General features: G+C 39.4%; 1 protein-coding gene across 1 annotated transcript in view; it reads right to left on the bottom strand.

Moving 5' to 3' along the window:
- The window catches only part of LOC109069944 (B-cell receptor CD22-like), an 89,666-nt gene that overhangs the window by 48,611 nt on the left and 13,590 nt on the right, over positions 1 to 27,465 (bottom strand). Inside the window, exon 2 of the transcript XR_006159371.1 lies at positions 19,481 to 19,483. The gene's annotated coding sequence lies outside the window, so the exon portion shown is untranslated. The remainder of the gene's footprint in view (positions 1 to 19,480; positions 19,484 to 27,465) is intronic.

Raw genomic sequence — 27,465 nt, 5'->3', positions numbered from 1 at the left:
CGTGTAAAAAGACAGTATAAGTCATTATAATCAGTAATTATGTCCCCACTGGATGCAACAAATGCCTTGTTTATAATGGGTTTTATTGGTTTTGTCTGGTCACGCTGGGAGACACAGCATCACAGTATGTTAAGGGGCATAACATTTCCGTCACACGCTTGACTCTTGTGTATCTTCAGCAGGATTCTTTATTGAGAACAAGCTGTTTGTCGCTGCAGTCATTCAGTCTAAAGCAGTGAAACACTGGAGTTTAATATACATTTTAGAGAGCAGTTGTTATTAGCTTTTTTTAACTTTAAAGCATGCAAAGCAGCAATGGGACGCTTGCCACAACTTCAAAGACTGGAGCAGGACCACCAAAAGTCATCACAGACAAAAGGTGATCGTCTCAGGTTTGACTATCGATATGCAGAACAAGAACTGACAGAAGCCTCTCACTAGAAATGTTGCTTCAGCAGCTGCTATTACTGCTGCTTTACTGTCAAATAAAATATAAGAAAACAGAGACTCTTAAATCTGATATTAGACAGGGTTTCTAAGAAGGGGAAGTAAATAAAATTGACATGCACATGTTGCTGGGAATCTTTTGCTCTTGTGGTAGTATTTTGAGGTTTATGAAACTAAAGATGCAGAATAAGAATAACTATCTTCCCCACTCTGGTTAAAACTATAGAGCAGAAATAGAGCAGAAGTCAATCTACAATCATCAGCTCAACCTTTATTAGGCCTCTTAACACTTCTGTCATTTTCTCTCTACAAAGGCATCTTCTAAAGTTAGCAATGCTCAAATAACAATGTGTCTTTAATTTTTATTTTATTTTTTACTTCCTATGTCCTTAGAAAAATGAGGCCCACTATATAGAAACAACCAACAAAATGGTGTGACTTCCATTACAAGGTACATCTACAAACCACAGCACTTCTCCCCACAACTGTACTTATACTGTAAAGTCCAAAATATATAATAAAAAATAATATAATAAAAATATAATAGTGGTCATGACTGCTGACTACAGATAATGTTGCTTTATTTTGCTCCCAATATGAGAGGAGAAAACACAAGCACGAGCTGCTCGTGCAGGAGCACAGACGTCATCGAGCTCATCTAAATAAATGAGTACGCATCTAAAGGGCCGTCACACTGCACTTTTCTTCTTCTTCTTCTTTGATGTTTAACGGCGGTTGGCATCCAACTTCAATGGTGCATTACCGCCCCCTACTGTACTGGAAAGAGCTAGACAGAGAGAAACTAAAACTAAAATGAAGACTTCCGACTCTCTTCCCCCCACCCTTTAATTAATAATAAAGATTTTCAAAATTGTATTCTATATTCTATTTGCCATCCCTGTGTCCTTCAGGAAGGTAAATAAATGAGTACGGATATCATTTGAAGTTAATCCCAGAAGTTCCTTAAGTGAATTCCCTTGCACCCCCAAATTCCTTATGTTTTCTTTCATCTTTATCATTTGTCGATCATAATTTTGGCATTCAAGTACCACATGTTCAACAGATTCAATACTGTCACAAAATTCACATCTTCCTGTTACATGCTTACCTAAAATATGTAAGCACTTATTTAACCCACAATGTCAAATCCTTAACCTAGTGAAAATTATTTCTTCCCTTCGACTCCTTCCAGTGATCCTCTCTGCAAGCACCTTCTGTTGTATTTTGTATAAATGTCTCCCTTTCTCCTCTCTATCCCAACTACTCTGCCACTTTTTCATAATTTCCATCCATATTTTTGTTTTAGCTTCTGTTTTACTTATTAAGATTAATATTTCCACATCTTCTCTTTTACTGGCTTGTTTTGCCAAACCATCTACAATTTCATTTCCTTTAACACCAACATGAGCTGGTACCCATGTAAATTTTACCTTCACCCCCAACTGAGAAATCTTGTGTAACATTCTAGTACCTCATATACTATGTCTAGTCTTGATTTTGACTTAAATGATTGCAAACTCTTTAGTACTGCACTAGAGTCTGAACAAATTACAACTTTATCCAGTTTTGTTTCTTCTACCCACTGTAGAGCCATCCAGATACCCATCAATTCCACTGTAAATACAGATATTTGATCAGACAGTCTCTTCAGTCTCAAATCCACTATAGGTTCCACAAACAACCATGGTGGTCTGACAGGCAACGGAACTGTTGGACTAAATTCTATACCCTCTAAACCCAAGTCTTTTCCAATAGCACCACATACCCATCCAAAACTCTGACTTTTAACCCTTTTGTGCTCCCAGCAAACCTGCATTACTACTCTAGTTGGGTGGGACCTACCATGTCCTTGTAGGTTTGCTCAATAGTTAGCTCCACTGCATATCCTAAGTGCTTGAGTTTGTATTACTTCCAGTTTAGCCAGGTGATTGCCTGCTCGCCCCCAGTCCAATCCCCTCATACACTCTTAACAGACTTAATCAGTGAAACATATATCTCCCTCAGTGATTGCCTGCTCGCCCCCAGTCCATTCCTGTCAGACACCTAATCACATTTAATACTTTTTTTACACTTTACTAAAACTTTCTCTATGTGACCTTCCCATGTTAACCTAGCATCAAAAACCATTCCCAAAAACCTAAATGACTCTACTTTCTCCCAGAACATGTCCATGTAATTTAAGATTAATTTCCTCCCCTATCTTTTTCCTTGTAAAGAAAACCACTTGAGATTTTTCCTTTGAAAATCTAAAACCCCATCTCATTGACCATCGTTCTACCTGTTCTATTGCTTCTTGAACCTTACTTACTGTGTATTTTATGTTTCTTCCCCTCTTCCACAAGGCCCCGTCATCTGCAAATAGTGATCTTCCAATCCCAGGCCCTACATCTGAAAATACATCATTTATCATGATGATAAAGAGCAGTGGACTGAATACACTGCCCTGAGGTGTTCCATTTTCTACCATATAACTACCAGATAATTCTTTCCCAATTCTCACCCGAATAAAGCGTTCGTACAGGAAATCCTTTACCCAGTTAAAGGCCCTCCCTCCTATTCCCAAAAGATGTAATTTAATCAACATCCCCTCTTTCCACATCATATCATACGCTTTCTCAACGTCAAGGAAGACTGCCACCACTGATTCCCTATTAACCTGGGATTTCCTTATTTCATCTTCCAGGCACAGTACTGGATCCATTGTTCCTCTTCCCTTCCTGAATCCACTTTGATAAGAATCAATTAATTCTCTTTTCTCCAAAAAAAATAGACCTGTCTGTCTGTTACCATATGTTCCATAATTTTACCTATATGGGATGTCAGTGCAATTGGTCTATAACTATTAGGTTTTGCAAGATCCTTCCTTGGTTCCTAATAGGAACTACAATTGCTTCCTTCCAACTTTTTGGAAGTTGTCCTTCCTCCCATACTCTATTATATAATCTAAGCAGTCTTCCTAACGCAATCTCACCCATAAAAGTCAACATAGCATAACACAGTTCGTCTCCTCCTGGTGCTGTCATCCCTGCCCGTTTAATTGCTCTCTCCATCTCGGCCTTAGAAAATGGTGCACTCAATGCATCATCCACTTCCTCTCTTTTCCCTAAGACCCCAGGATATGTCCTCAATGTCCTTTCCCTTCCTTTCTTCCATTCTCCCTCTAGATTATCAGAGCTATGTATTACTACAAAAGCTTTTGCCATCATCTCTGCCTTCTCCTTGTCAGTCACAGCTTTCTCCTCCCCACTCACCATTACAGGGTAAACCCTTTCCCTCCTTTCCCCACCCATCCTCCTTATCATCCCCCACACTTCTCCAACAGTTGTCATCTACCTATTGAGCTGCAGAACTGATGCCAATAATCTCTCTTAGCCTGTCAAATAGTCTTTCTTACTAATGCTTGAGCTCTTTTATATTGAATTAAATGCTCAAAATTATGTGTCAGTCTCAACTGCCTAAAAGCCCTATTCCTATTTCTTACTACTTCTCCACATTTCTCTGTCCACCATGGAACTGCTTTCCTTCTCCTTATTCCAGAGCTCTTAGGAATAGTTTCATCTGCCACCCCTTTCATAATTTCCTGGAAACTACTGTATTCTCTGTCAATATCCTTATCTCTAACCTTCTCATCTAATCTTTCCTCACAAAGCTCCTTAAATTTTGCCAAATTTGCCTTACCAAACATCCATCTCCTTCCTCCCTCTTCAGACCGTCTTTTTGTCCTCATTTGAATAGAACATAATATAGGAAAATGATCACTTCCTACAGTTGATTCCTCCCATACCTCCCATTCACATAATCTTGCTATATCATTAGAAGTAATTGTAAGATCTAACGCCGACTCATTTCCAGATACCATATCAATTCTTGTTCCTCTACCATCAAGACACACCAGCACTTTTAAATCCAACAACTCCTCTATGACCTGACCATTTCTACCAAACTTCTTCCCACCCCAAAGTGGGCTCTGAGCGTTAAAGTCCCCACACCATACTACCTTTCATCTATCCTGTCCCTCAACCCCCTCTATTGAATTTAAGTCCAATCTCCTACATGGATTGCAAAAGTTAATTATTGCTATACTGTCCATCCCTATCCACACTTCCACCACCACATATTCCAACTCCTTTCCCAGTCCCAGAGTCCTATATGGAAGCCCCTGTCTAATAAATCTAATACACCCTCCCCCACCACCTTCTTTCCTATCTCGACAAACCCCCATATATCCCTGTATCACAAAATCCAAATTTGGACTAAGCCACATTTCCTGAATACAAATAAGATCTGGATTTTCCACCATTCCATCAATAAAAGATTTAAACTCTTGTACATTTGCTATGAGGCTTTGGGCATTCCATTGTATAATTAAAAACATAATTAATATTAACCAGCACATGATTCCTGACTAGACTGTTGTTTGAGATCATCTCTCACTATTTCCCATGTCCTGTTATATCCAGATGTCGTATTGCTGCCATAACTATCAACTGTATCCTTTCGGTCTTAGATTTAACCTCTGCTGTTCCATTAATCACACCAGCAATAAATGTCACTAATTTCCTTACATTGACTATCATCATTTCCCCCTCATTCTCCTTTACTTGACTTGTTTCAATCTCCACACTACCCCCACTGCTACTTCCTGCTGACTGATTTCGTACCATTTTTAATGCTTCTGCATATGATACCTTCTGCCCCACTGTTACTTGTTGCACCTGCACAGCTTCCTTCATCACTGCACATCCACCATAAGCCACATTATGCACACCTCCACAATTACAACAATTTGGTGATACACCTTACCCACACTGACCATAATTATGATTTCCTTCACATCTGGCACACCTTCTAGTTTCCTTGCACATTGCTGCTAACCGCTGACAGTTATAGCATCTAAGCGGTTTTGGAACATAAGGTCTGACAAAGTAACTCATATATCCAATTGTTACTCTCTTTGGGAGAGCCTCACCCTCAAACTGCAGCAAAACTGATTGGCTATCCACCTTAGCCCCCTCTCTTGATGCTTGAAGTCTTTGTGCACTAATTATAGTACCACCTCTTAAATTAGATTTCACCTCTTCCATCCCTACACACAACGGGATACCTGTAATCACCCCCTTACTCCACTGTTTCCTTCCCTGATCAACAACAACCCTGTCCACCTGAAATTGCCCCAATCTTTCCAGCTTGAGAGCCCGATCTCTCTGACCCACATCTTTACACGTAATCAGTAAACTTCCATTTCTCAGAACCCTTACCAAAAAGTAGTATACTTCAAGTTTATTTTATTAAGTATACTTAAGTAAAGTTAAAGTATATTTAGACTTTTTGTAAGTATAAGTCAAGTATACTTAAATGTCATTTTAAGTATATTTCATTAAAGTGCAGTACATAAAGTCCATTTCTGAGAAGTACATAAAAAGTAAACTAAAAGCATACTTTCTTATTTTTAGTTTAAAAGAAGTATACTAATAGCACACTTGAATAAACTTCTTTTTCGTAAGGGAACCCATGCTGCAATTATATCTCCAACTGCTTTCTTTAACGCCACAGTCAATCGAACCGGATTTACACCTTCCACTCCACCTCCATCCTTAAACTTAATAACTACTTTAAACTCTTCATCATCTCGTTCTTCTAAAGTACACATATCACTCTCCTCTCCACTCAAATCCGAGTTACTGCTAATACTTGAATGTATTTGCCTTCCTTTTTTTTCTTCTTCTGATTTTCATTTTTTTTCTCCCTATCTTCTTTCCCTTACCACTTTTCTCCTTATCTCGTCCTCTTCCATCTCCTTCTTCCATTTCCAGTCCAGTCACAGTACAGCTGTGCCACCCGCCGTCTCTCTCAAACACCCAATTCGTTTTCTCGATGAAAGTATCCGCTCAATCAGGACCGCCAAGAGTAACGTTGTATCCCTCCGGACACTCACTGCACTTTTCGTTCCATTGACTTCCATTCATACGCATGCGAATGCGTCAGACCGGAAAGTGAAAATCAGGCGAAAAAACTTTTTTTTTCGCTGCATTCCAAAGTTCAAGTTTGGTGAACTCTGACCTGCGAATTCGCATCCCGTGAAGACGTGTGACCAGTAGAATATCAATACATCACTGCGTGACCTCTCTGTACAGAAATTCAAAATTTTTTATTGCTTAGTGTGTATATATTTATATAGAGAGAGAGACAGACAGAGAGTAAAACATAATAAAATGCTTTCGACGCCATCGCAAAAGGCACAGTACAAGCACATTAATCCATGTTGTGATAACTGAGGGGAGACCGTTAAACTGCTCCCGCCCATATTCGCACGTTCTAAGTCTAGTGTGACCGCCCCTTTAGGAGAGGAGCGGTGTGTCTCTTCGCCTGAAGAAAGCGCACGCTGCCGGTGGTGCTTTTTTATTGTTATGCTATGACATATTTAATAAATAATAATAATAATAATAATATAAAAATGTGTTATTTAATTTCCACAATAAGCATTGCAAGACTGAACTCGACTCGGATTACAAAATGTAATTACAGATATCTTGAATTAGAGTTTTGAATAGGTTTCACCTAGGCCTTTAGCGAAGAATAATATGTGTTGCAGACGCAAACCGTTTTAGCACATAAAATCAAAACTTGATACATATATCACAGTTTCAGTTTTTCTTCTGTACCTAACCCTTACATTCATACAGATATCCGCAGCTACATTCTTCCTATCCCTTATAATGCTGCATTTTCAGATATCCACAAAATGACATTCTTCCTAGGACAAATGACATCACTTTTCGCCAGCGAGTTAAGTTTTGACTAGGCGCAAGCAGTTGTAGCCCATATCTGTAACTGGAATTATGACTAGTCGGGCCGGAAATGGCATTGTAGATATCTCAAACTGGAGTTAGGGATAGTCATATTTGCTAATTGTAGATATCTGTTATCAAGTTATAGATATCTTGAGATGGATTTTGATTAGAGATTCTCTGAAATTTGATGATATACTGTAATTTTCATTCAGCCTAGTCAAAAAACTGTAATTACAGATATCGTTGAATTAGAGTTTTTGAATAGGCGAAATGACTACTGCCGATATCTTTATGCAAATTACATCCCGCATCGCACTTTAGGTGGGAGCAGGCTCGCGTGTTTGTTGTTGTTCTAATCATTCAAATCGCACCTGTTAACTTGTAATTAGCACTGATTAGCACCATGTCGGAGCAGCCAGAGGGCGAAGGAATTTTTAATCATCTTTTAATGCTGCAGCCCGTTACAAGACAGGAGTTTTTTAGCGAGAAATGATGATTCAACCTTACTATCCACAAATCAAACGACTATTTCGCCGGCGAGTTCATCGAGTTTGTGAAGCCTCCGACCCACATCTGGCCCGCATCAATTTCACGCAGACCAGATGTGGCAATTTCACGCAGACCAGATGTGGGGGATTTCACAACGGATGCCGGATATCTGGGAGCCGAAACTGCTTGCTGTCTGGGAGGTAATTTTTCTTTTTTAACATCAGATTTGCTAATGTGGCTAAAAGAGAAGTTTGGGGTAGTTGTTTAATAACTTAAAGCAAAACAGTTGCCAAAATGCATTCTAGGGTCTTTTTGTTAATGTACTGGAGTCAAACGTTCATTTAAAATGATATTGATGACAAAAACTGTACTTTTAAGATTGACTGTCGTTACGGTCTAAAAACAAATGACTTTTGAAGGATGGGTTCGCTAGGGGCACTACTAGAGCTAGAACTACTGCAAATACACATCAAAATTGCTATTTTTTTGTTAAATATCCAGAAGGCTCGATAACACAACATGACACTTTGCTTGTAGTATTATAAGGGTCCCTACACATGAACTTGAGCATTGAGAACATTGTTCGTGTACAAAGAGTTTGCCTTATGATATGAGGAGAAAAATTGTGTTTAAAGATCAGCTTCCATGACATAATAACATGGAAAGTTTCATAGGTAGTCTTGTACATTTAAAATCACAAGAAAGCAACAATTTTTTAATTTCCACATCTTTCAAAAATCAAATTAGGAATCCAGAACCAGACTGAATTCCCCTTTAAACATTTTTTTCAACCAGTTTATTTTAAAAACCTGGTTCAAGGTAAAGTCTAAAACATTCAAACCTTCCTTTGAGTACAGTTGAGTTAAAGATTTCCTGCTGACGTGTTCCCCTTTATTTTTCCATATAAATTTAAAATTAGGAGAGTACATAGATTTACAGGTGACAGACTCAACATAAATTGATATAGAAGGATAAACAAAGCGTGAAATTTCTTCAGCTTTAGATGGAGTTCTGCCATACTTTGTAAGGTCTCCTTGTAACCATAAGCTAAAGATCGTTTTGGCAGTATCTAATTCAGGGAAATTCAGAGAAATCGGCTACCTCACGTTGTCTTCCGGTTTCTGCCATATGTAAGTTCCAGCGTTAAAAAATGTTATTCTTAAGTAAACTCCTTGTACACGAACAATGTTCCCAATGCTCCTCGAGTTCGAGAGCAGCTTTAGTCGTCAATATCCTTTTAAATGAACATTTGACTCGTTAATTTACCTGTTAGCTACTGTTACAACCTGAAATCAATACCTACAGCCTATCATGGCTTTTAACTGTGGAAAAAAAGAACTAATCTGTACTAAGAACTTTTTTTTTCTGATCCAAGGAAGTTAGTGTTATTGCATTTCCATTGCAAGAATAGCATGCATGTCAGCATCTTTATTAAAGTGTATTAGTGTGAATCTCTCTCATAAATACACACACAGAAACATTTTAGCCAAGAATTACTGCTGACTGTTATGTATTTGTGTTTTACAGGAGGATCTGGTGGCCGCAGGGAAAACTCAATTTGGCAAGCAAAACTTTTCCTCCTTCCAGGACCAGATAACCTTCTTCCAACCCCCACAACAGAACTTGAGGAACTGGCTAAACATGGATTAGGTAAACGTGAGATTGAAGCAGATAAGAATTGTGTTATTTACTTATCTAACCTTCTTGCAAAGAAAGCTATGGAATAAGCTGCTTTGGATTTTATGTTAGCTTGAGCTTGAGGTCTTGTTATCTCTATATTGGGAAACATTTGACTATGTTATACATTTCTCTTTATTTTAAAGAAATATTGCAGAGTAGTTTACTCTTTTAATGCATTTCCATAAGATTCCATGAAGCCATTTTAATAGTTACACCTATGCAACACTTTCTCATGCCAAGGCATCACTTTGAAAGTGTCCAGGAATACCTCCCAATGAATCCTTTTGCATCAGCTATCTGAAGTTAGTCAATGGTGGTTATGGTTAGTGTGAGGATCTGGGTGGTGCATTCAGATGCTAAGCTACACCATATATTGTATGTTAATGTTCTTTCACATATGGTCAAATGTGTAAAGGCCTTGTGAGTGAGACCAGGCTCTTTCTTCTGTCATATGCAATTTTCTTAGGAGTGTAGGGTTTCGTTTAGTTTCAAAGCTGTAAACTTAGTAGAAACAAATGATCTTAGGTTAACTGTGGCAGTCACACAGGTCTACTTTTGGGGTTCGGCAACACTGCGATTATGTCTGAAAATATGAGTCCTGAAAGATCTTGTAGCAACTAATGAATGTTACTTTGCCACTAGGAACCGATTATACTGATGTTTAAATTTCCATTTTTAGGAAAACCTGTGCACGAGTCAACGGAGGCCGGACGCACAAACTCAAAGATTGGGTTAAACTGGAGTTTATCTGAATTAAACAACTTTGTTTGCCAAAGCTACCCTCGCATCAGTTTAAATTTGGTAGGCTTTGAATTGGCAAGGACAGGCAAGGGACACAAGATCCAGAAATTGCAAGTTAGTTCTGTGAAGGAACTAAAAGCAGTTTTTGGCAAAAGCAGGCTTTACACGTGAACGAGCTACTGTCTTGCAGGTTGTTATACACTCGTAGCTCCAGCCGTAGATGAGACCTCACAAGTGCCTTAAGATAAACCTCATAACAAACGAGCCATGCCCAAGAATTCATTCCCACCACTCGTAGCTCCAGCCGTAGATGAGACCTCACAAGTGGTTTCAGATCAGGTCCATATTAAAATGATTGCACATCTAATGATTTTTGTTATGTCCACTATGCACTTTGTAGTGATGAGTGGCAAATACAAATATAAAGAGTTTTTTTTTTTCTAATATGTATTAAGAATCAACTAATTATTCTTTATGACTTATCATCAACAACACCCACTATAATAATTTTTAATAATTTCTCTACCTATGAATATTTTCTAATGATGTATTTTGTTTCCACTACGAGTGTGTGTTCTCTTGCTGAAGGTGAAATCATTTGGATTTTCTGTGTACTACCAGGTGGCATCCACATCCTCTGCCATATCCATGGATTCATTCCCACCACTCTCAATTGCTCCGGTACAAGATGAGGCCGCGCCTGTGGCTGAGAGTACCCAAGCTCAAAGTGTGGTTGCAAATCAGGTAACCAATATTGACACTGTATAGAATAAATAGTATTTAGTCATTTTATCTGCGTGTACTATTTAATGGTGATTTGTGAGAAATGCCTTTTTTTATTTTATTATTAATTTTTTTTTTATATAAATGCTTTACTTTAGGCTCTTCAAGAATGGCGAGTAATACGTGCCCAGCAAGACCAGGAGTGGTGGATCAGGAGAAGGTAATGCTTCCAAGTTTTATGTATGATTTACATTCTCTTACATAACGCATACATACTTTTAATGAGGTCTTTTAATAGGACTGGAAGAAACTAGTCTATCAGGCTTGTGAGGAAAGACGTCAAAAGGTTTGTGTTTATAATAAATTAGTTTGATAAACTAGCTGAAGGTTTTTTTTTTTTAAATGAGAGATCACTTTTCAGGCTATGTGAGCCCTCCACCCGCTCACCGCTGCCTGAGCCCTCCACCCAGCCACCGCTCACTCTGTTCTCACAACCACAAGAAATCCTGACTCTTTATGATGAACCATCACTCTCTCCTTCATCTGGCCAAGAACCAATCATTATTCTTGATGAACAAGATGAGTCGGTTTTCACAAAATCAGTCTCCTGTATCAACACATCGCCTTGGAGGACCTGTGGATGAGTGTGTTTTTCTCATTAACTTGATTTTATATTTTTCTAGTGTATGTAGATGTTTAATTTTCTATATCCTGTTACATTTAATCAAGTGGTTAAAATAAAATGCATGAACTTCTTTGTTTGCAGGACTGATCTACACCCCATATTGAAAAAAATGGTCAGCAAAGTTGATGGAAGATTCTGTCCAACAAGCAACCAAATAAATGTGTGCAGGGATAATGTTTTACTGTGCAGCCTACGGGCATTCAAGCGCAGGTTCTTCAACCTTGAAGCAAAATTGGATGTTGTGTTTGTGGATGAAGATGACAATGGTGAAGGGGCAGTTGACGAAGGTGGCCCGACAAGAGTACCTAAGGCTGTTGATGAGGGACGTCCACCAGTCAAATATCTTTGACACGAGAAAGACCGGCAGTTGTCTCTTGATACTCAAGGTAGGGAAGCCCAAATTCTTAGGACTGTCCTCATTCAACTGGCAGAATTCTAAAAAATGTATACACGGAAACATGATTTCTCCCTTATTTTTCCTTTCTGATTTGTTTAGTTCTGTTTGTTTTTTATGTATTGGGCAGGTTTCATCCTGTGTTTATTGTCTGTATCATCTTCTATTTGTTTAGTTATTTTGCCTTAATTTGTTAACTCTTGGTTAGGATTTTTCCATGATTCTTCGTTTCTTTAATGTACTGAATCACCTTTTTGAAATATGTTTTGAAAGGTGCAATAAAAAGTTATTTGTAGTAGCACTAATATTAATCATAGCATTTTAAGGTGTTAAATTAACAAGCATTACAGCAGAGCAAGATTTTACTGTTATTTCTTTAATTTTAGCTTTGCAGACTAAACGTTACATGTGGGTGGCAAAAATGATTGCTGTGTGTGTGGTCCATGGAGGAGTCGGTCCACATTTCTTTTCCGAAAGGCTTTTCCATCAAATCTGTGGGATACCAACACCCACGGCCACGGTGGATGAAGTTGGTGACCATACTTTCAGGGAACAGTTAATAAAAGTAAGCAGGAGAAAGGTGTTATACATTGAATGTACAGTACAGTGACACAGCCTTATTTTCTATTAACTTTCTATTATTTATGAATCGCTTCAAACGTGTTCATACACGAGCCATTAATGTACACACATGTATGCACACATTCACTGGCTGTGAGCATATCCATGAACATTCTCATGAACACGAGTGCTTAATGTACACACATGTATGCACACATTCACTGAATGAATTACCGCAGATTTCTAGTTCCCAGCATGCTTTGCTTCTGACTGTTAAAGGAGAGTGAAAATGTTCTGTGCTCTTTGTTAAAATGAAGTGTTATGTCATGTGTTTTTGCTTAATATTAATAAAGGGGGAGATCAGTTTAATGTTGTATTATTTTGAAATGTAAAAAGGTTTCTGGTGTGTGTAAGTTTGTGAGGTTACAATTGTGCAGAAGAGTCGAGTCTGTGGTTAGGAAGACGATTGGCCAAACACCTTTAAATTACATGTTACTTTATTTAAAAAGTAATGACTGCGCACTATTCAGCACAGAGAAAGTCTGTTATCTAAGTGTTTAATATTAGAGGGTATGTTTATGCTATTGTAAACTAGCTATATTTTAAAATATGAAACATGTATATCATAAATGATTGTTAAATATATATATATTTCCATATATGTGTGTATATACTGCATGAGTAAATGTATGTTTAATACATTTTTACACATGCAGTACCATTTCGTCTTGGTCAAAGTCAAAGTTTAATAGACAAACACTTAACCTAACAAAACACAAACAATTAGACTATATATTTGTGTATTTATATTTTGAGAGAATTGTATAAAGACATTTCATGTTTTTGAACATATCCCATTAAACATTTACACATAAAACAGGGAAAAAAGTTTGAGTAGGATTGGAGTTACCCTGTGCAGCACTCTTGACCTATACAGGAACTAAGTGTTTACTATTTTCTCTTTATATTTTAGATGTAAAGAAACATTTCGCAGATGTGGATTGGGCAGCAGACCAGCACTACATTTCCACTGTGTCTACTGTACAGCTATATGTTTAAGTAGAGATGATTTTCAGAATCATTCAGATGTTTGTTAATGGAAGCAGCATTCCACATCATGCAAAATGCCACCATCCACCAGAGCAACCTTGACCATGCCAGCGACTTCTGGGACCCCATCAGCCACCAGCAGCACCAGACAGGGTTAGTGCACAGCCTGTTATTAAACATATATATATGTGTGTGTGTGTGTGTGACCCGTCACGGAAACCAGTGACACAAGTTTGTGTGTGTGTGTGTGTGGTGTGTTTCCAGACGGCGTCAGACGGAGTTGGACCGTAAGATATCAAGGCTATACAATAGTATGCCATTTGATGGGGATAAAGACAGAGAAATGGGGAAAATCTCGTAACTTTGACTGTAAATGCTACACGAGGAGAAAAAAGAGAACTCTCTGCATGGGAGACAGTCCTGTAGCCAAAGCTTTCCCCCAGACATTATGTACAACATACGGCTGGATTCTTTAGCTGCGGAAAAAAGAGTGGCAGGACATGCAAATTATTGGACATTTAAGAGGCAAACAGAAACGCACAGCCTGCAACTTTTGGAGATGGGTAACATCCACAAAGAAGACCCGACAAAGAGAAAGTGTGCCCGAAACGACTTATTTCATTGGAGGCAACGATATCTGCAAGAATACTTTTCTGTTTCTTATGGGGTGAGTTTCCATAAACCATCAAGTTTGTCCGTTTTGTGTTAAAAATTAAAAATGATGGCCAGATTTTAAAGGAGTGTCTTGCAACTGTTATCAATGCCACAGTTCAAATAGAGTGTTTTGACAAGTTCAAAGAGTTTTGACACAAAACGGTTTTATAAAAAGATAAAACTCACATATTTCAGCCTCTAAAAAGATTTTTATAAAAAGTCAAAAAAGATAATTACTGACATTTTACAATGCACATTATCCTTTATTATTAATAGTATGCGGTCCGATTTTTCCCGTTGCGTCTGTCGTTGTTATGCAACCATGCAGCTTTACAGGGGTATGGCTTATCTAAATGAGATGTAAATGAGCCCTATTGTCACTCCCAGCAGGTGAGAACAGGTGAGATGTGTCTACCCTTAGAGGCCATTTTCTCCCTTTTGAGCTCTTTTGAGTGTCTACCTTCAAATGGCCATAACTTTTCCAAATATGATCAGATTTCCAGCGTGTTACACATCGTTGAAAAGCTTGGAGACTACACTTTCAGAATATGTGACTCAAAATAAATGCCCCAGAACCGACTTGTGTCCCTACTTTCCGTGATTGTTCACATATATATATATTCAAGACATATAAGCAAGCTTGATAAAAACATAAAGTGTTGCCAATGATACTTCCAGTCTGCCCAGGACAAACAGATGGAAATAGTAGCTAGCAGCTAAACTCTGGTGCAAACTATCTCTTCACTTGTGAATAAATTTTAATTATTTGAAATAAATATTTTCATTCATTTTTATTTTTATTTATTTTGTACACTTCTCTCATGAAGGAGCCACAAATAGTAAAACCTGCAGGCCGCTTTTGGATGGTTGCAGTAAAACTGCCATGTCTTTAGAGGTTTTGTGTAAGAGCCATGGTATCTGAAATTAACAGAAGAGACAAGGAGAAGGCCCTGTGTTTATGTTGATGTTTAACATGTTTATGGAGTTTTTTTTAAATTAATTTATTAACAAAAAAAAATGTTTTTTTTTTTTTTTGATTTTAGTTATTTTTGTTTTTGTTTTTTTCTTTGGGGTTTTTTGTTTGTTTAATTTATTTACTTATTATTGAAGCAGGTACAACTAGTGTGTAGTGTTGTTTTTTGGCGGCCTGTTTAATTTGAGTTCTTGCTCTAGTCTTTGTGTGAAGGTGATCATTTTAGTTTTTATTAGTTTAGTCACGTTCATACTCTTTTTAGTCTAGTCTAGTTATAGTCGATGAAAACTGATGACATTTTAGTCTAATCTTATTATATTATTGTTAACCATTATAGACTCAAGAATACATCCATTCCAGCGACGGAAGAAGACTCTCTGATTTGATATTTACAATTATGTACAACACTCAAACATGTTAGGAGTACACACATAAATGAAATAAAATAAATAAAAACAATAATAATATAATAATAATAATAATAATAATAATAATAATAATCGGCTATTTGTTCTCCCAGACGAGACCCCACTCTCGGCGGCCATTGGGCCCTTTCTCTGTGTCAGGCTGATTTATACTCGACGCATCCGCATGTGCGCTTGGTCAATCGAAGTGTGCTGGATTGTATCGCTTTAAATGAACTATTTGCTGAATATGTCACAGTGGTGGAAGTCTTTGTTTTTATACAGTCTATGGGCGGATGAGGGGTGCACAGCCTTTTTGTAACTATGAATAGCTCCGCATCCGAACAAGCACGATGATCAGGGCGGATTCGCCGAAGAGTAGAGTAGGGCGAGGGAGTTAGCCGCAACAGCACAGTTTCAGGGCGATTCTAGACGACCATGCACGAGTTCAGGCGATTCTAGCCGAACATGTACGAGTTCAGCGGCGATTCTAGTCTGTGTCAGCTGGTTGTGTGACAACAGAAGCAGTTAAAGTGAAGTTCAACTCCAGCAGTGCTTTGAGGAAACGCTTTTTTGGAAACTCAGAGGGAGGTAGTTCAGAGTTTGCCAAAAGTCACTGATTCCATCTCTGCTGCTATGGCAGCCGTGTATTGTCCTGAGGAGGATGGGCTTAGAATGCGAGAGGTCTCATGTGCTCTGCTGGACAATTCAAAGCTTTTAGAGGACTTAATGTCCCATTTGTGTTACTTGAGTGAAGTGTGTCGGAATGATGTTATTGGGCTCATTAAAAAGTTTCCTGTTCTCTTTTCTGATGTGCCTAGTCAAACCACAGTACTGGAGCATGATATTGATGTGGGTGATTGCTCTCCTATCAAGCAAAATTCTTATCGTGTAAACCCCATCAAGAGAGAAATAATGCAAGAAGAGACTGCATACTTGTTAGAACATGGTTTCGCTGTGCCAAGTTCCAGTCCATGGAGCTCACCCTGTCTGTTGGTGCCTAAATCAGGTGGGAAGTTTCGATTCTGCACCGATTACCGCAAGGTAAATTCCATCACAAAACCTGACTCCTATCCTTTACCAAGGATGGATGATTGTATTGATAGGGTTGGCGCTGCAAAGTTTGTAACTAAGCTTGACCTGTTAAAGGGGTACTGGAGTTTGACAGCCAGGGCTTCAGATATTTCGGCCTGTCACGCTCTGACCACTTCCCCGGAGGTCAAGAAGATGGCTGTCTGTATGTAGATGCACCACTTAATTTTCCAACGCTTCAGTAGGCTAGTGCTTCCTGGCTCAATGCATTGTGAGGCATACTGGAGGACATTGTCGCTTAGTCATCTGACTTGCAACAGCATCCAATGCGGCTGTATGCAGTCTTTCATAGTTAAGTACATGTACATACCTAGCATCTTGCTGGAGGAAAATTACAAAAGCCGACGCAGAAATTGTACCTTGGGAAATGCAACACGCGACCAATCTGCGCCCTGCTCATTATTAGCGGTTTTGGTGTGCATAACTCAATCCTCTCCCAGTGAAGGACACATGAATAAGCCCCACTGAAAGGACCTTCAGATTGTGGAGCAAACAATATCTCTGGGGTGCGTGAAACCTTTGCAACTTGCTTGGGTCAAGCTATCATGTTTTGAGTGGAAACTAGACTGCCCATACCTGCCAGAGTACCATCCCAAAACGTTGAAGTGTAGTGCTCTGGTTTTAGCAGGCTCATGCTGTTTAGCGACCATTTAAATTGGACGCGGATCGCAGTGAGGTGAGACAGGAGCAGTCCTTAGTCAGGAGGATAATCAAAGGAATTCAGCACCCAATTATCTTATTTTTCCAAAACTAGAGATAGCCTTAATGAAAAATCAGTCCTGGTGGCATTTAGAAACTCTTATGGAACAGAAGGTTTACCTTTACCACAGGACAATGGCCCTAAGCACACAGAAAGAGTAGCTTAATAGACAACCTCTGTGACTGTCCTGCAGTGGCCAGCCAGAGCCTGGGTTGAATGCAATCAAATATTGATTTGTAATTTTAAGGGTGTGGGTGTTACGGTTGTGAGGTTTTTGTTGTTGTTCCTGCTGTCTCCTTCTCCTCTAGGATTGGTCTTAGATTTAATGAGAAGCCATTGGTGGTTGGACCAGAGAAAGAGGCCTGGACTATAAAATCCCTGGAATAACTCTGGAGGCCTCTGCCTTTCTCTTTTTGTCTGCACTTTGTTGCACCGTAAAATGGATCAGGAAAGTGTAGTACAATGTTTGTTGTGTTTCTGTGTAGTGGTAACAGAGTGCTGAAAGCATTACTGGTAACTGCTTGTGACATGCTCTTAGAAACCTCTAGTGCCTTTGTGATCACCTCTGTCAAAATGAAATTAATTTGAGAAGCTGTAGGGGTGAGTGCCTTTTTTTCTTTTTTTAGGCTAAACGGGCCTTTATACTCTTTCTCTCTCCTGGGTTTTCTATTGGCTATTAAGGAGATAGGGTATGTTATTGTATATTTTGTTTCTTTATTTGTGGTTCCGAATCTCTTGTGTTACCAGGCCATCGTATGTGAATGTCGCGCTGACTTCAACCAAGATGATCGTATTCAGTGCATTTATTCATTTTGTGGCCAAATCAAGGAGGAGGCAAATCACATGGAACGACAAAGTGTTGAGTAAGTCTTTGTTGGAATAGGTCGGGGGACAGATTGGGACCATCTAATGGCGAGGAGATAAGCGTCTTGTAGCCGCAGAGAACCCTTCAGCCAGTGGGGGGAGGAGGTGGTACAGGGGCACGGCATCAAGGCATGGAGGGGTCGTCAAGCGTTGTTACTGGCCTGGGAATGTACAAAGCAGTCTAAAAAGTGGTGTGAGGAATCTGAAACGTTGCACTTTGGCTCTAAACCATGTGCAAAATCCTCTTTGTGACGGTCACCACATGTGACCATCTGGTTCCTGCAAGACCAAATCAAATTCCTAATCGATCAATTGTTTCCTATCCCGGAGCGTTCAAAGGGATGGTAAGGAGGCGGCAAGTTTAATAATGCTGATGTTTTCTCCAAGTTTACACAGGCAGTTCCAACTTATACCAAAAAAAAAAAAGAGCATCCACATTAGAGAACGTCCTGGTGAGAGAATAGGTTTGCCGGGTTTGTAGTCATCAGGCCCACATTCTATCAGAGACCAGGATCAAAGTTTTGAAGTGGAATTGATACAACGACTTTGGGACCTGTATGGGATCCAGGAAAACAGTGGCAGGACATGCAAATTATTGGACCTTTAGGCAATGGCAAATGTGAAAGATGTTTACAGTGGACACTTTGGAAGATGGCCTCCACAACGAAGACCCCGACAAGGTCTGCAGGAAAGTGACTGCCCGAATTCTTATTCATTGGAGGCAAACGATATCTGCAGAACAATACCATTCATCAGTTCTTAAAGGGGTGAGTTTCCATTTTTCAATGTTTGTCAAGAGAAGTGTCAGGTTAAAAATTAACCATGATGTCCCAGATTAGGTGAACGGAGAGGTCTTGCCAACGTTATCTAGGGGTGCACAAGGGGAATAGAGTTGTCAGTGACCCGTCGTGAAAAGTGTCCTTTAAGCATAAAAAATAAAAAAAACATATTTCAGCCCTCTAACGATTTTATATAAAGTCGACAAAGATAAATCTGACGTGCACTTACACGGTGCGACTATTATCCTTTATCGTATGCGGGAAAACACGAGTCATTTCACGTTGAGTCTTCGTCTTATGCAAGCTTGCAGCTTCCAGAAGCCTGGGTGTAGGCTTATCTAGAGGACGCATGTAAATGATCAGATTTCCTCCCATCAGGTGTTACACATCGTTGAAAATCTTAGAGACTACACTTTCAGAGCTCTGTGACTCAAAAATAACGTGCCCCAGAACCGACTTGTGTTACCCTAAAAGGCTTTCCGTGATTGGTCACATATATATATATATATATATATATTGTATATATATATGGGTAATATATATAAATTCAAGACATTAATGCAAGCTTGATAAAAACATAGTGTTGCCAAAGATACTTCCAGTCTGCCCAAGGACAACAGATGGAAATTAGCTAGCAGCTAAATCTGGTGCAAACTATCTCTTCACTTGTGAGATAAATTTTAATTATTTGAAATAAATATTTCATTAATTTTTATTTTTATTTATTTTTGTACACTTCTCTCATGAAGGAACCACAAATAGTAAAACCTGCAGGCCGCTTTTGGATGGTTGCAGTAAAACTGCCATGTCTTTAGAGGTTTTGTGTAATAGCCATGGTATCTGAAATTAACAGAAGAAGACAAGGAGAAGGCCCTGTTTATGTTTATGTTTAACATGTTTATGGAGTTTTAAATTAATTTAATTTAAAAAAAAAATGTTTTTTTAAATTTTAGTTATTTTTGTTTGTTTTTTCTTTGGTTTTTGTGTTTATTTATTTACTTATTTATTTGAAGCAGGTACAACTAGTGTGTAGTGTTGTTTTTGGCGGCCTGTTTTAATTTTAGCTTTAGTCTAGTCTTTGTGTGAAGCTGTCATTTTAGTTTTTATTAGTTTTAGTCACGTTCATACTCTTTTTAGTCTAGTCTAGTTATAGTCGATGAAAACTGATGACATTTTAGTCTAATCTTATTATATTATTGTTACCTTATAGACTCAAGAATACATCCATTCCAGACACGGAAGAGTCTCTGATTTGAATTTACAATTATTTTACCAACCAAACATGTTAGAAGTACACATAAATTTAAATAAAATAAATAAAAACAAGAGATCCTTTTTTGTTGTTGTTGATGATGATGGAGAGATCCTTTTTTGTTGTTGTTGATGATGATAATAATAATAATCTGCTATTTTTTTCTCCCAGACGAACCCCAGCTGGCCGGCCATTGGTCCCTTTCTCTGTGTCAAGGCTGATTTACACTTGACGCATCCGCAATTTCGTTTGGGTCATCGCAGTGTTGCTGGATGTTCGCTTTAAATGAACTATTCGCAAACTATTCACGTGGTGGAGTCTGTTTTTATACAGTCTATGGGCGGAGTGCACAGCATTTTTTGTAACCTTCTGCATAGCTCCGCATCCGAACATGCATGAGTTCAGGGCGATTCTAGCCGAAGATGTACGAGTTCAGGGCGATTCTAGCCGAACATGTACGAGTTCAGGGCGATTCTAGCCGAACATGCACGAGTTCAGGGCGATTCTAGCCGAACATGTACGAGTTCAGGGTGTCAGCGTTTGTGTGAAATAGAAGCAGTTTAATGTGAAGTTCAAACTCCATCAGCTGCTTTTTAACGGAAAACGCTTTTTTTGAAAAAAAAAAAAAAAATGTTTGCATAGTTTGTCCAAGGCTTCTTATTTGATGTATGTTTTATTTTTATTGTATAAAATAGAATTAGAATTCATTTAGATATTAATTATACACTATTTGCTTAAAGTTGTCTTGTGTTTGATGTGTAAACAGCCAATAGTTTAAGATTGTTTTAAGTTTGTGCATAAAGAAATGATTAATTCATCAACTCATTCATCACAAGACTTGTCCTGGCCATACTGGCAAATGTTTTGTTCAGTCTGATGTAGAATTATTTTGTCTGTTCTATGAAAAAATGGTCAGTTATTAAACGGTAAAAAAACGATAAAAAACTTTTTCAATTAAATCAAATGTTCAAAACCCCAACCTTTGTTTTATTTATTAGATTTTTTTTCTTTGAGTTCAATAATATTTTTAATTGAAGAACCAAGCCCTGAGGTCAAAAGAACTGTCTGCAGAGAGAAACAGTTTGCGCCAGTAGAGCTGGCCTCCTGGCCAAACTGAGCAGCTGATGGAGAAGGGGGTTAGTTATACTGGTGACCAAGAAGCTGATGGTCATTCTAGTTAAGCTCCATGATCATATATGCAGATGGAGGAAACTTACAAAAGGACAAACATCACTGCAACACGCCACCAATCTGGTCTTTATGCTGGTGTGGCCAAACTCAATCCTCTCCACAGTGAAGACACATGAAAACCCACTTAAAGGACCTTCAGATTGTGAGAAACAATATTCTCTGGTCTGATGAACCTCAATTCCAAGCATCATGTTTGAAGGAAACTAAGCACTGCCCATCACCTGCAGAGTACCATCCCAAAAGTGAAGTGTGCTGGTAGCAGCCTCATGCTGTGGGGCTGTTTTTCAGCGGCAGGGACTGAGGGACTCGTCAGAGTAAAAGGACAGCTCAGTGCACCAAAACATAGAGATAGCCTTAATGAAAACTCAGTTAGGTGCATTTAGAACCTCATACTGGACAGAAGGTTTACCTTCCAACAGGACAATGGCCCTAAGCACACAGAAAGAGTAGCTTATAGACAACTCTGTGAATGTCCTTGAGTGGCCCAGCCAGAGCCTGGGTTTGAATGCAATCAAATATTTCTGGAGAAACCTGAAAATGTCTGCCAGCCCCCATTCAACCTGACAGAGCTTGAGAGGTGAAGAGTCATTTAATCCTTTGAATCATTTAAGCACTGCTAAACTTGGAGCAACAGAGTTACGGTGGGCAGCAGAGTTGGAAGCGTTTGATTATACCATCCCGTATCGAACAGCTCGGGCCAATAGAAAGGCAGATTCCTCGTCAAGAAAGTACTCTGCTGATGGAGTCTCCCTTGTGGATCAGGTACTTCCGAGAACTGCAGTTCCAGATTGTTTGGAGCTGGCTATTGGCCAGACACCAGGCATGGCTTGCCAATCAGAAATATCTGTGTTACCAGCATATTCTGTGAATGATCTCGCTGACCTTCAACAAGATGATCCTGTATTCAGTGCATTTATTCATTTTTGGCAAAATCACAGGAGGAGGCCAAATCACATGGAACGACAAGTGTTGAGTAAGTCTGTGTTGGAATAGGTGCGACAATGGGACCATCTAATGGAGAGAGAAAAGGTCTTGTACCGCAGAACCTTTCATCCAGATGGGGGAGAGGAGGTGCTACAGGGGCACGGCCATCAAGGCATTGAGAGGGTGTTCAAGGTGTTACTGGCCTGGAATGTACAAAGCAGTTAAAAAGTGGTGTGAGGAATCTGAACGTTGCACTTTGGCTAAACCAGTGCATCCTCTTGTGAAGGCACCAAATGGACATCTGGTTCCTGCAAGACCAAATCAAATTCTAGCGATCAATTTTACTCTCCCGGAGCGTTCAAGGGATGGTAAGGAGCAAGTTTTAATAATGACTGATGTTTTCTCCAAGTTTACACAGGCAGTTCCAACTTATGACCAAAGAGCATCCACAGTAGAGAACGTCCTGGTGAAGGAATGGTTTTGCCGGTTTGGAGTCTCAGCCCACATTCATTCAGACCAGGATCAAAGTTTTGAAGGGGAATTGATACAACGACTTTGGGACCTGTATGGGATACAGAAGACATGCACCATGCCTTACCATCCCCAAGGCAATGGCCAATGTGAAATGTTTAAATGGCACGCTTACAAACAAAACAGGCCAATGTGAAATGTTTAAATGGACACTGCATGGCCTCCTTTGTACATTTCCCAAGTCTGCAAAAGCTGACTGGCCTAATTATTTGCCTCGATTGTTGTTCTCTTCTAATACAACCATACATCAGACAAAGAGTGAGTGCCCACATTTTTTAATGTTTGGCAAAGAACCTAATTTGCCAGTTGATTTCCTCCTTGGGAGAGTTTTACAGCCGACAGTATGGACAGTAATGGATTGGATGGAGAAACATCAGGAGCGTTTGCAAGTGGCTTTTAATGGTACTCAAGAGAGTATTCAAGCAGCAGCCAGACTGAGGAAGGAGAGGCATTATCAGAAGGGTTATAGCTGTCATTTGAAAGAAGGACAGTTGGTTTATCGAAGGGACTACAGTAATCGAGGTAGGAATAAAATACAAGATGTCTGGAGTCTGATAAAGTACAAGGTAATCCAAGCACCTATGGAGGGAGGAACTGTTTACTCTATTGCCCTTCCAAATACCCTTGCACGAGTTAAAAGGGTACATTGTACTATGTTGAAACCTGTGCCTGATGTTTTTCCTCTGTATCCTTCTCCATATGTGGGCCCTGAGTCTTTGGGGTTTGAGAATGTTGGAAGAGAGGAAATGGAGGAGGGACAATTGATTTGTGTCCTACCGCCAGAAGAGACACCACCTGCTACTGTCCCAGTTCCAGTTGTCCCCCAACCCCCCCCACCCCGGTCACACAGAATCGGTGGATGGCCTACTGCATCCTGATGGCTGGCAGGAGATTTTAGGGCAGGTGGCTGATAGGTTGCCTTTTGCAAGCACTGAGGCATCAGACAGTGGACTGATCTCTCTACGCAGGTCAGCAAGAGAAACTGCAGGGAGACATGCCAGTCCTCACCACTTGCCTAGAGCTGTGGGGAGTAGTGCAAGGGGGCTGCGACTTCTTTCCCTAGTCAAAGTGCAGGGGTGACGGTTGTTTTTAGATGTATCATCGTATCGTAACTCTCATGACATTCTAGAGTAGAGCAGAATAACTTTTAATTGTGACACTAAATTCTCATAACATAAATCAGCTTCTTTCCAGAGCATTTACCGACCTGAATATGAGCCAGATGGACAGCAGTGACTCTGATCTGAAGGAAACACACTTGGCTAAAGTTAAAAAGTCACTTTCCAGTTTTCAAGGGACACTGTCAGCAGGTGAGGAAACCTTAAACCAGGTTTCCCAACTAGATTAATTAACACAACTTCCTTGATTATGCTGTTTCACACCAGTTTTTTTTTTTTTTTTTTTTCTGGTGAACCAAACCAGCCTGGAGCATGACAATCCATCCTGAACTTTACAGCAGAGAACAATTTAAATGTGGACTTTTTTATGCATTCTTGATAACAGTAAGTGATGAAAGTGACGTGACATACAGCCAAGTATGGTGACCCATACTCGGAATTCGTGCTCTGCTTTTAACCCATCCAAAGTGCACACACAGCAGTGAACACACACACACCATGAACACACACCCGGAGCAGTGGGCAGCCATTTATGCTGCGGCGCCCGGGGAGCAGTTGGGGATTCGGTGCCTTGCTCAAGGGCACCTCAGTCGTGGTATTGAAGGTGGAGAGAGCGCTGTACATTCACTACCCCCACCTACAATTTCTGCCAGCCCGAGACTCGAACTTGCAACCCTTGGATTACAAGTCCAACACTCTAACCGTTAGGCCACGACTGCCCCCCAAAGCTGTTTGTTAATGAGTAGGATTTACCTTCTCTGTCTCCTCTCAGGATGTAAACGATTTCTTCATGGTTTGTCTGTCCTGTCTGAAAGAGGAAAGCATGACCTTGATATCGTCTCATCCCTCATACATGAGCCCCGTGTCCAGTATGGAGTTCAAGCTTAAAAGTGAGTGCACCTGCAACAGGTGATGCCATCATGTGACATTTCATGTGTCCAATTGTTTGGCCTAAAGATGAATGCATTTGTATGAACTTATGGTCATTCAAAAGAAGCCAAACATTGAAATGTTTATGTTCACTCTGTTATTTTGGCTGTGGCGTCAAGTAGAGTTTCACAGAGGAATCAAACTGCCTCTCGCTGGTCATCAGCCCTCTAGCGAGTCTCACAGACAGTCTGCAGCAGTACATGAATGTGAGTATCAGTGCTAAAGTGATATATTACATGAACAGGAGCCTCTCGTGTCTCTAATCAGCTGATGTCTGTCTCTGTTTTCCTCAGGCGTTGTTCATTGATTGCGTGTGCAGTCTGTGTGATAGACCGCAGGCCTCTGAGACCCTGAAGTTTCTCACTCTTCCTCGGTACGACACACTGCTGATCAGTTAGTGATCTGAAGAACAGCCAAACATGAGCTGCTCTGTAACGTCTGATCTCTCGCATGTCTCTGCAGGGTCCTGGTCCTTCTGCTGCTGCTTGCTTTGACTTCACGTCCTCCATGATCAAGCTGAATAATCGACTGGAGATTCCTCAGGAGCTGACGTTGTCCTGCGTTAAAGTTACGCTGCTGTTTATCAAACATTGGTCAGTTACAGATAGGGTTGCAAAAAGGTGGAAAATTTCCAGTAAATTTCGGAAACATTCCAGATATTTTGGAAACTTTCCAGAGATTTTTGCAAAGTTTCCAGAAATTTTTCACCCCTTCGCAACTCTAGTTACAGAACAGCCATCCTGTCCATCATATAACTGTGAGTGAGTGATTACAGTGGTTATTCCTGTACGCATGACCTGATTGTTCGTGAACAGCCTTCTGTGCATCTTATTGTTTTGATGTCAGTCTCTTTCATTAATTTGCATGTTATTATTGAGCTATTTTTAATAGTGATTTGTTGCATGTCAGTGTGCATTAGGTTTAGATTTGTGCAGAGTGTGGAAATCATATTGCTGATTATTAGTTTACAAATGTAACTAGTGGAATTAGGAAGTTATTTTGAAGACCAACCTGGGAAGAGAGACACATCTTTTATCCAACTACTGAGTAATATTTCAGTGCTTGGGGGTTGTAGCCTTCAAAGATTGTAATTAGAAATGCTGTAGTGACTGTTAATTACTTTACAAGACAGCTTCAGAAAGAAATTAGCCATTTGTTTATTTATTTTTGTTTTTGTTTTTCATGAAGTGTTTTCTTTTTTGATCTATGATCTTCAACAGAGAAAATAAAGGAGCCAGAGTCAGACGAAAACAGAGCTTGCAGCCGAATTTCTCAGAGAATATTCAGGAAAAAGAATCTCACATAAGTGTTAATTCGTGGTTTCCTCATCAGGATCTGATTTGCATGGCTCATATCTGGTGCTGGATGCTAAAGACACAAACATGTCCTCCAGCTCAGGAAACAGACATTACTCTAAGGGTGAACTTTCCAACATATGGTGGTTCATCAACAATAACTGCATAATCAACCTGCACCCTCAAAAAAAAAAAAAAAAAAAAAAAAAAAAAAAAACTTCTCTACAGTCAAAGCAAATATGCTGACTTGTTGCTTGACCTGAAATTACTTTTACCTATGGTTAAAATGGCAGTAGATTAACAATTCTCATGAAAAACTCATGCAAAGAAAACATGTTTGTATTTTTATTTATTAAATATAAAACTCAAACTTCATTAACTGCAAAAAAGTGTGAAAAATATAGAAATGTAAAAAGCTGTATGTGGATATATAAGAAAAATCTTCATCCATCTCAATGACTTGGCAAAAAACACAAGCATTTATTAGTAAGACAAAAAAAAACATTTAAACAAAATCATATTTAACTCTAGATAATACAGTGAATATACATCTCTAAAGTATTTTAATCAAGCATGTGCATAAGCAGTTCACTCAGATTTATTTTTTAAAGGGGTCATCGGATGCCTATTTTCCACAAGTTGATATGATTCTTTAGGGCCTTAATGAAAAGTCTGTAACATACTTTGGTTAAAATTTCTCAATGGTAGTGTAAAACAACACCCTTTTTACGTGTCAAAATCAGCTGTGCAGAAATCAACCCATTTTTTGCTTGTAGCTTTAAATGCTAATGAGCTTTGCTGACCCCACCCCTCTCTTCTGTGAGGTGACGAACCCTGCTCTAAGACTGTTTACTAGCCGCAGAACTTGCTAACTAGCACATTATTAGGAACATCGATTGCAAAGATTCATAAAAAACCATATACTCACTTCTCTTCTGTTGGTGAAGCTGGATCATGAATGATTTGCTGCGAACATAAACGCATTTAGTTTGATCGGGGCACATTCCCTTCAGAAACAAACGTAATCCACTGTGTCTTCAGCGGCTCAGATGTCGGTGTAAATGACGACTGCTATGTTCATTATTACATCCAACAACAAAACACCTCAATCGCTTAGGAGACAATCTTGTCTACATCTGCTCCAGCGGTGAAACAATGTTGGACTGATGACAGCTCACTCAGGGCGGAGCTAAGGTA

This window comes from Cyprinus carpio, unplaced genomic scaffold (genome assembly GCF_018340385.1).
Source record: "Cyprinus carpio isolate SPL01 unplaced genomic scaffold, ASM1834038v1 S000006507, whole genome shotgun sequence".
NCBI classification, from domain to species: domain Eukaryota; kingdom Metazoa; phylum Chordata; class Actinopteri; order Cypriniformes; family Cyprinidae; genus Cyprinus; species Cyprinus carpio.
This window is presented reverse-complemented; position numbering and strand designations above follow the sequence as displayed.